The sequence below is a fragment of the Lissotriton vulgaris genome, chromosome 3_1 (genome assembly GCF_964263255.1).
Source record: "Lissotriton vulgaris chromosome 3_1, aLisVul1.2, whole genome shotgun sequence".
NCBI classification, from domain to species: domain Eukaryota; kingdom Metazoa; phylum Chordata; class Amphibia; order Caudata; family Salamandridae; genus Lissotriton; species Lissotriton vulgaris.
Window position 1 is genome coordinate 604,540,300 of NC_141689.1, and position 9,054 is coordinate 604,549,353.

Here is a 9,054-nt window from a genome sequence, read left to right on the forward strand (position 1 = left end):
TGGCACACAATAATACATTTTTTTATTCCCACCTCAATGAATTAGAGACACAGATTGCAGCAGTGGAATGACTTTTTATTACATATAGAGTTCTACAATATAAATCTCAACTTCAGAAATACCACTACAAATATAATTGTATGCTTAGTAAAAGAGCAGGTTTACTTATCTCAAAAGAAAAGTAAAATTTTTATTTTAACTCCTATAAATCGGGTCGTTTGCTAGCTAAATATGTACTTCTCAAACGTGAAAGAGTTGAAATTCCAGCCATCAAGACAAATACGGGTTCATTGGTGACGGAGGTTGAGGACATACTGAAAGAGTTTCTTTCATTCTACTCTTCTTTATATCATGAGCCTCTTACACCTAATACTAATGTTATCAATGACTTCCCTAATTCTTGTCGATTGCCTCAGCTTTCTGATAGCTACTTTAGAAAACCCTATTGATGTCAAAGAAATTTTTGCAGCAATTAATGCTTTAAACTCCCAAAAACTCTTGGACAGGATGGAATTCCGGCAGAATTTTATAAATGCTATCAGGACCAAATATCCCCTTTTTTACTTTCCCTTTTCACAGAGTTTCAGCATACTACAATGATGGTGGGATCTTTTAATTAAGCCACTAAAATTGTTCTCCCCAAACTTAATAAATATCATACTTTAGTTTCAAATTTTCATCCCATATCTTTAATCAATCAAGACTGTAAAATATGTGCAAAAGTTTTAGCAAATAGACTATCACCCCTACTTTTCAATAATATACAATCTGATCAAACTGGCTTTATTAAAGGTAGATTATCCCCTCACAATACCCGGTTGCTTTGTCATACCTTGTCTCTTGCCAAAGAAGCATGTGCACATATTGGTGTAATAGCTCTTGATGCGGAAAAGGCATTTGACAAGGTTAAGTGGAATTTTTAAAAAAAATTTTAGAACCTTTTCGTTTTGTTCCCATTTTTATCAATATGACTAAGGCTTTGTATTCAGCCCCTTTAGCCTCTATTTTAGTTAATGGTTTGTGTTCCACTTCATTTTGGTTGTCTAGAGGCACTCGACATGGATGTCTTCTCTCTCCCTTACTTTTTATTATTGCATTGGAACCCCTTCTATGTTCCCTTCGTAATAGTGATACTTATACAGGTGTTGTTTTGAAAGATACTACCATTAAACTATTGGCCTACGCTGATGATGAATTGTTATATGTTACTGACCCTTCCACCTCTATTCCTATTGTCCTTGACACGATTCATAAATATGCTGAGGTTTCGGGTTACTCTCTGAATACTAATAAGACAGAATCTTTTCCATTAAATGCCTTTTGTAATTCTACAATGTTAGCGAATACTGATATAATTTGGTTTCCAAAAAAGCTAAAATATTTAGGTATACTTTATACTGGTTCAATTTAAGATACAGTTGAAACCAATTGCTCTGCTATTTTAACAAATACCAAAGAGAAATTTGATTGATGGTATAATCTACATCTACACTGGTGGGGACGCATAACAGCACTGAAAATGTCTATAACTCCAGAAATTCTTTACTTATTGTCTATGTTACCCTTCTCTTTTCCGTTCACTTTTTATACCAAAGTATATAAGTTATTTACTAAATTCCTTAGGAATAATAAGCCCGTACGCATTAGCCCTAAGACGTTACAATTGCCTAGATGTGAAGGAGGGGTTGGTCTTCCAGATTTCAAAAAATATCAATTTGCTTTCCTTGTGGCTCAATGTTTCTTATGGTTCCACATTGTCCCCCTCTCTACTGCACCTAAATGGCTTCTCCTGGAAAAACATATTTTGGCTCCATACCCTTTAATTGCTTTTCTCACTATGTCCAATGGCTCTTTTGGTAAGTGTTCCCCTATTATTGCCATATCTAAAATTGTCTTTTTATCATTTGATAGTAATTTTTCTATTACTTTATCTTTCACAAAAAACGTTTCTCTATGGTTCAATCCTAAACTCCAACATCACAAACATATTTCTTTTTGGAAATTATGGTTTGCTGCTGGTATTTACTTTGTTGCAGATATTTGAAAATATGATATGTTTTGCACATTTGATGTTATTCAAACCATTTATAAGTTGCCATTGTCTGAATTGCCTGAATATACATTGTTATGTAATATGATTCTTAATGCTTATCCCCAATTACTTTCTAAGTCTCAGTCTTCTGGTATTGAATTTTGTATCTCTTTGTTAAGCCGTTCAGGACATACATCATCTAAAGTATATAAAGAATATATCACTTCCAATTCCCCCTTTGCAAATCAAAAATGCTCCCCACACTTAAATCTTCATACACCTAGCATATCCTGGAAGGAAATCTGGCATTCCAACACGGCTAATTCTCTTTCGGCCACCCTTATACAAACAAATATTTACTTACTCTATCAATGCTTTTGGACTCTTGACAAATTATTTAAAGCTGTACTTCTAGATACTCCAAATTGTTGGCACTGTCATTCTGTAACTGGTGACCAACAACACTTATTTCTTCAACTGTTCTATCGTACATCAGAAATATGGCATCTTATTACACAGATCCTTAAGATCCAAACAACTTTAACATTTCATGTTTTAATTCTCAAATCCTCACTCTTTAAATCCGTTTTATCACCTATTGATTGTAAATTGTTGGATTTCCTTATTTCTACTGCACTCAAATCGATTACTTGTAATTGGAAGGATGCTACTTCACTTTCTGTTAATGCATGGTGGGAATAGATTATTTTTCTTAGATGTGGGCAATGTCTTTATCCACACTCTCATAAGAACCCCTCTTCTTCTAAATCTAGTATTTTGCCTCGTTTAGATTCCTACATTAGTATATGTTCTACAATTTAGGAAACCTATTTCCTTTTGTAATAATACATTTATGCTTACTGTAGTCTTTTTATGTTTATTTTATTATTTATATCATGTTTTTACTAGTATGAAATGTTGGTATTGCTATTCTGCTTTTCTTATACATTGTAGTATGTTTCTATAATATAAGGTTCAGTATTATTTTGTGTATTGTGTTTCATATTCATGAAAATGTCTTCAATAAAATATTTTGAACTTAAAAAAAAAGAACTCTACAATATAGTTGCTTACTTGTCGCTTAAACATCCCCACTTTATGATCCTTGGTGATTTTAACATGCATGCGGATGATATTCACTGCACTAAAGCAGGCCAGCTCCTAGAAACTCTGGAGGGCCTCAATCTTACCAAGTGGTTTAGAGGCCCCACCCATCAGGCCGGTCATACGGTTGACATACTTTTCTCTAACAATCCTAATTTGGCCACAGCATCTCCCGTTCTACTTACATGGTCAGACCATTTCTTAATCCCGTTTAGTATCCCAATACCATCTTGTTCGTCTAATTCTTCCATGGCCCAGGATTACAGCAGAAAATGGTTTAAACTTACCTGTAATGCTATGACACCTGTTCTTTCCTCTATCCCTCTTCAGCTGGCTGGTGGTCCGGAGCTAGATGTGTCTAAGTTCAATAGCTGGTTCCCCTCAGCCCTTGATACTGTCACCTTCTTTCAGCCTATTATTTGCTCAAGACACAAACCATCTGCCCCATGGTTTACCCTGGCATTGTGTAATGAGAAAAATCCGCCATAAAAAACTTGAGCCCAGCTGGAGATCATTCTAAGATCCTGAGGCTAAATTAATTCACAAAGCCGCCATAAAGAATTTTCTCAAACTGAAGGGCTCAGCAATTAGAGGGTACCTCATCAAAAAAGACAACATCACCAGTAATTCATCACTTCTTCAAAATAGTTAAAGATTTTACTTAGCCATCTGCTATATCGAGTACAGTTCCTCCCAACCAGGATCTCTGTAATGGGCTATCCGACGTCTTTCACAATAACAGTCTTGAGATGTATTCAACGTTTGTCCCTACACCACGCTCCCCTATCTAAGACAACGGGGCAGCTAACAGTGATTCGTTTATGTCCTTCCACCTGATTTCCATAGATATTTCGCTTAAAAAACTTCTTGCCTGCAAATCAGGCTTCCCCAAGGATCCCTGCCCAGCACAATTATTTAGCTCCTTAGCCCCCTTCATTATTTCACCTTTGAATTTGATTTGGAACTCATCCCTGCACACTGGGACTCACCTCTCAATCTGGAAAAAGGCCCTCCTAGTACCAATCCTTAAAAAATATGATGTTGACCCATCTGTTTTTAAAAACTACCATTATGTTTCTCTTTTACCAAAGTCAGCCAAAGTCTTGGAAAAATTTGTTCAGGAACAACTGTCAAGTTATCTCAAATTTATATGTATCAAAAAGAACTTGCTACTAATGACTTGTATGTAGGGCTCTGAATTATCTTGCCAGGTGGCACCTGCTTGGTGTCGTCATGAAGCCCTCACCCACCAACCTAGTTGGTGGCATGCTTCATCATCGGGCCCACCCAGTGACACCTAATGTGTCCTGGGTGTCCTTCAACGCCTGGTTACAGCAGAGCAGGTATTTTACTGAGAGTGCAGTGTAGCGAAAGGTGAAGTGAGATTAAAACGGCTTGACAGGGGTCCCAATAACCGAGGGCTAATTACATTTTAATAAACTGGCCCTTATCAGTGGTTAAAAACAAGGCAAGATGGATGTTGTGGTGGCGGAATTACGACCTCCTACATCCGGTGTTGGTCGACATGTTTCAGCCAGTGCCTTTTCTTAATTCTGGCTTTCCTCAGGACCATAAGAAGTGTGGTGCATATTAAAAAAATAAGTGAGTGTTGTACGCTATGTGTCGCACTCACTAAGGTGCTCTAGGTGTTAAAGGGGGGATTCCCTCCTCAAGCATACCTGAACGTACAACATGTAAGACATAGACAAGACATGTATAGAGATATTCATTAGCATTTAGCACAAGTCAAGGTTATTTGCCGTCTTATAAGTGCTTCGTGTGGAGGCTACCACCGGCGAAAGTGTAACAGTACTGGTGGTACTGTTAGTGGTAATAATCGGTTTCTAAATGTCATGGTGATGCTAGGAAACGGATAGCTCACACACATTATGTGGAGAAGTGGACGTAAGGAATAGGGTTCTAATGCTGACGATTAGTCCGTGATGCTTCCAGGAGGAGGTCGGCAAAGGGGTGACCCTGGAATAAAAATCGGGGACCATTGGTGGTTAGGGACCTGTATGGGAAGAAACGCTTACCCGGGAGTTGTGTTGGTCGAACAGCATACTCACAACAGTCTCGGTCAGGACCTGCAGGATACCTGTGTGCCGTCCTCACACTCCGGAACCTGATTGACGGTAGCGGTCTGTTTTTATGTGTTCGTAAATTGCCGGCACCTCGGGGGAGTTTAAACAACAAAGAGGGTCTTGACTCTAAACTCAGCAAGGCTGAGCCAACAATGAACTGAAGAAACAACAAACTTGCCTATACTGAGAAGTTATTTTTTAGGCACAACCGTTCTGAAAGCATACATGAAAAATAGCATGAACACTTGCTTTTTAAATTGCAGCTTTTACTTAAATTTTTTCTCTGAAGACTATTTTAATTTTTAGTCATTCTTCTTTTTGTGCATGGGAATACAAAAGCATGAAATATATTTTACATTTATATACAAACAAAAAACACAAATTGGTATGTACAGTGATTCAAACAAACTCACATCAAACACATTCTTGGCCATCCATTCATACTATACCACATTCATACTGGTCCCGGTGTCAAGAGAAATTGTGTATATACAAAACAATCTTATTTGTTGTTCTTTATCACATTAATCACAATTGTTCCTCAAAATTTGGGAAAAAGAATGTAATCTTTCAATCAGTTGGCAAAACAAATTCAATGTGGAATTAAAAGAATGACCCCGGACCGGGTCGGTCGACGCGTTTCGAACCCAATAAGTCTGAGGGTTCTCTTCAGGACCAAAGTTTTACTACAAAGAGAAAGGAAATAATAGTCACTAGCCATAATCTAAGAGATCAACATCTCAATCGCTACCCAGTGTCCCTCAGCCTACCTCAACTGTTGGGTCAAGGCTCCAACGAAAAAAGAGAAGACAGATGTATTCCAAGTGGAGAGGGAGCGGAGGGTGCTGGAAAACATAAATAAAGTGTACTGAGTCTCACTGTGGGTCTCACTCATGACTGTGCATACACTGTTCTATCAATGCGGGTCTACGCGCTTACCTTAGCTGCGGTGCGTAATCGTTTAGAAATTGATCCCAATTGGGTCGCGCTCAGTCTGGTGATTCGGTTCCGGCGCCACAAGCTGAGGAAATCAATGCGGGAATCGAGTGTTACCATCGGGCGTAAACCGTCAATTAACCGCTCAATCTAACGCTGAGTGCTGGCGGTCGCTAGCCCCAATCGCATCATTCTTACCGTGGCCGTGCTCCAGTGCTCGAAGTCTACAATCGTTCGTATTCTTTGCTCCTCCCCCTTCAGTAAACAGCGGGTGACTGAGACCTCACCATAATGTTGCTTGTGGGTGTGGCTTCGCCCTAGAGGGTTTTGGGAGTTGTAGTGCTATCGGTAATGTGTCAGAAACCGGAGATTTGTGGGAGATGAAGTCCTCTTTGCGAATTCAAGGATTAGTTTTATAAATTTCGGAGATCTCATTCAATCCATTGACCGCAGTATCATATTTCATGATAAGCAGAGCTTCTCTTTGGTTCAATCGTGTTTCCAAATCGCCCCCTCTTGGGTCATTTTCAATTTTCGACAAGACAGTCCATTTAAGTTTGTTTTTGTCATGCTTCTGGGCCAACCAATGGTGTACTAAGGGCGCATTCTCAACTTCTCTGCGTAGTCTAGATTTATGCTGAGTAATGCGTTGCCTGACCTCTTGGGTTGTTTTCCCAATATATAACTTTGGACAGGGGCATAATATCGCATACACGACATTCCTAGTTTTACAATTGGTAAAAACTTCATGCTTCCAATTGATGTTATTGAACGAGAACAACGTCTCCTCTATGGTTTCATGGCAACAAATACAAGTTCCACATTTATGGTGTCCTTTCGTCTGTGGAAAACCAAATAGACTTCTTAAAGTCGGGCATTTCTCAATGGGTAGGGCTGCCCTCACAATATGGTTTGCAACGCTCTTTTCCTTCTTAAAAGCAAACAAAGGCGGATTACTGAAATCCTCATGTAGGTCTTTCACTAAATGCCAATTCACGTTTATCAATTTCTTAAGTTGATTCGCCGCAGGGCAGAAGGTGGAAACACACAACACTCGATTTTGCTCCACTCTTGTTTTCTTCTGCATTAATGTCTCACGTGGCATCCACCACGCTCTTTTAAGAGAAATCTTTAATAGTTTCCTCGGATATCCTCGTAGGAGAAGCCTCTCATTGAGTGAATTGGCATGCTCAAAATATTCTTCTTTACGTGAACAATTCCTCCGAATCCTGAGGAATTGTCCAAAGGGTAAGTTTTGTCTCAGACTACGCGGATGATTACTCGTGTACAACAATGCCCCGGTTACTTACCGGTAATCTTCATTACTCCGAGTATAGTCTTCCTCGCCACATGAGTTACATAGTGAGCTTTAGCTCCACAACAGAACCCTCCAAAGCAAAAAGAAACCACCTCCCACCCCCTCCCAACATGGCCGACCAGTCCCACCTGACCTCTATAAGAGGCGGGCCAGCCCAACCAATCAGCCTGATCTACCAAGCAAACAATGAAGCCGATAGCCAGACAGGGAGGGGGGGAGGGAACTCATGTGGCGAGGAAGACTATACTCGGAGTAATGAAGATTACCGGTAAGTAACCGGGGCATTACCTCCTCGTTAGTCTTCCTCGCCCCCTGAGTTACATAGTGAGCAAATACCCAAGCCAACAAGGCTTCATTGACCACCATAACAACAACACCACACGGTGCCGCAGCGAAACCAACCCAAGGTTGATGTAGAACAACTGAAAAGAAAACAGGGATCACAGGAAACCTGAAATCAAGACCTCCAGGAAAAGGAGGCCAACCAGGAGTCGCAGCTCCAGCACTCAGAACGGCCCCAGCGAAGTCCCCCCGGGACTGCTAGAGACCCACCTACCAGGCGGGGGACGACCACGCCGAAGCCAGATAAAACTCCACAGAGGAGACACCCACTAAGGGGGCCCAGGGAACAGAGCCACACCTCGCAGACCGACCCTGGGCCCCCGCCGGATCCACCGAACCCAGCGAAGCGTAGGGAAGGATGCCATCCTGAGTAAGCCCGCGAACCAAGGTGGAACGAGGGCTAGCGGCCCGAACGAACCGGGCCAAAAGACACAACACAGGTCATCCCATCGGGGAAGGAAAGACGTGCGGCCAAGAGAAGCCAAAACAGCACGCCGAACAACCAGCACGGACAAGGGTGGAACCGCGTTGGCCGGGAAAAGCGGTAAAGATACCACCTGAGACCGAGGCCCCAGGGAAGGAAACCCGGGAAGGACACGGGGGACATGCCGGAGGAACAACCCCGTCCGGCAAAACCCGCAAGAAGGGCGGGGAGCGGAGGAACGACCCCCGCACGCCCATCTGCCCAGCAGACACCATCGCCACCAGGGAAAACCACCGGAAAGGCGAGGAACCGCAAAGCCACCGAGGGCCGGGGCCCAAAAGGGCGGATCCCGAAGAGCTCGTAGAACGAGAGAGAAAACTCCTGTGGAACGCCTCACGAATGTGCGAGTCACCCTCGCGCAGGGGCCCTGCAAATCTCCACAGTAACGTACCACTATTAGTATCAGTGCCGCCGAAGCGAGCACCCAAGGGGGAGACCAGCAAAGCGCCCGTGGGCGAAGGATAAATATCATCGGAGCCAAGCGAGCCACCAAGGAAACCAGGCCGTCGAACACCGGACTGTGGAAGGCCCGCAAGGCCGCCCACCGGGCCCACAGGAAAGAAGGGGCCACGTTCCAGGAACACCCGTCAGACCGGAAAACCAAGACCCGCAAGGGGACCACGGAGGCGGGGACAGCACCAAGCCGACCGCGCCAATGCGAGAAGGGCGCCCAGCGCCGGGCACAGGCAGAGCACGTGGAAGACCTGCGGGGACCCCGTAGCAAGCCACAACCCCGAGCATCCGCACCAGAACC

At 42.5% G+C, this 9,054-nt stretch overlaps 1 non-coding gene across 1 annotated transcript; it reads right to left on the reverse strand.

Annotated features, from left to right (window-relative positions):
* Window positions 1–8,617: 8,617 nt before the first annotated feature.
* LOC147726828 (U6 spliceosomal RNA) lies at window positions 8,618–8,724 on the reverse strand. The gene has a single exon (XR_015309695.1). It is a non-coding gene; the product is annotated as a U6 spliceosomal RNA (small nuclear RNA).
* Window positions 8,725–9,054: the final 330 nt, after the last annotated feature.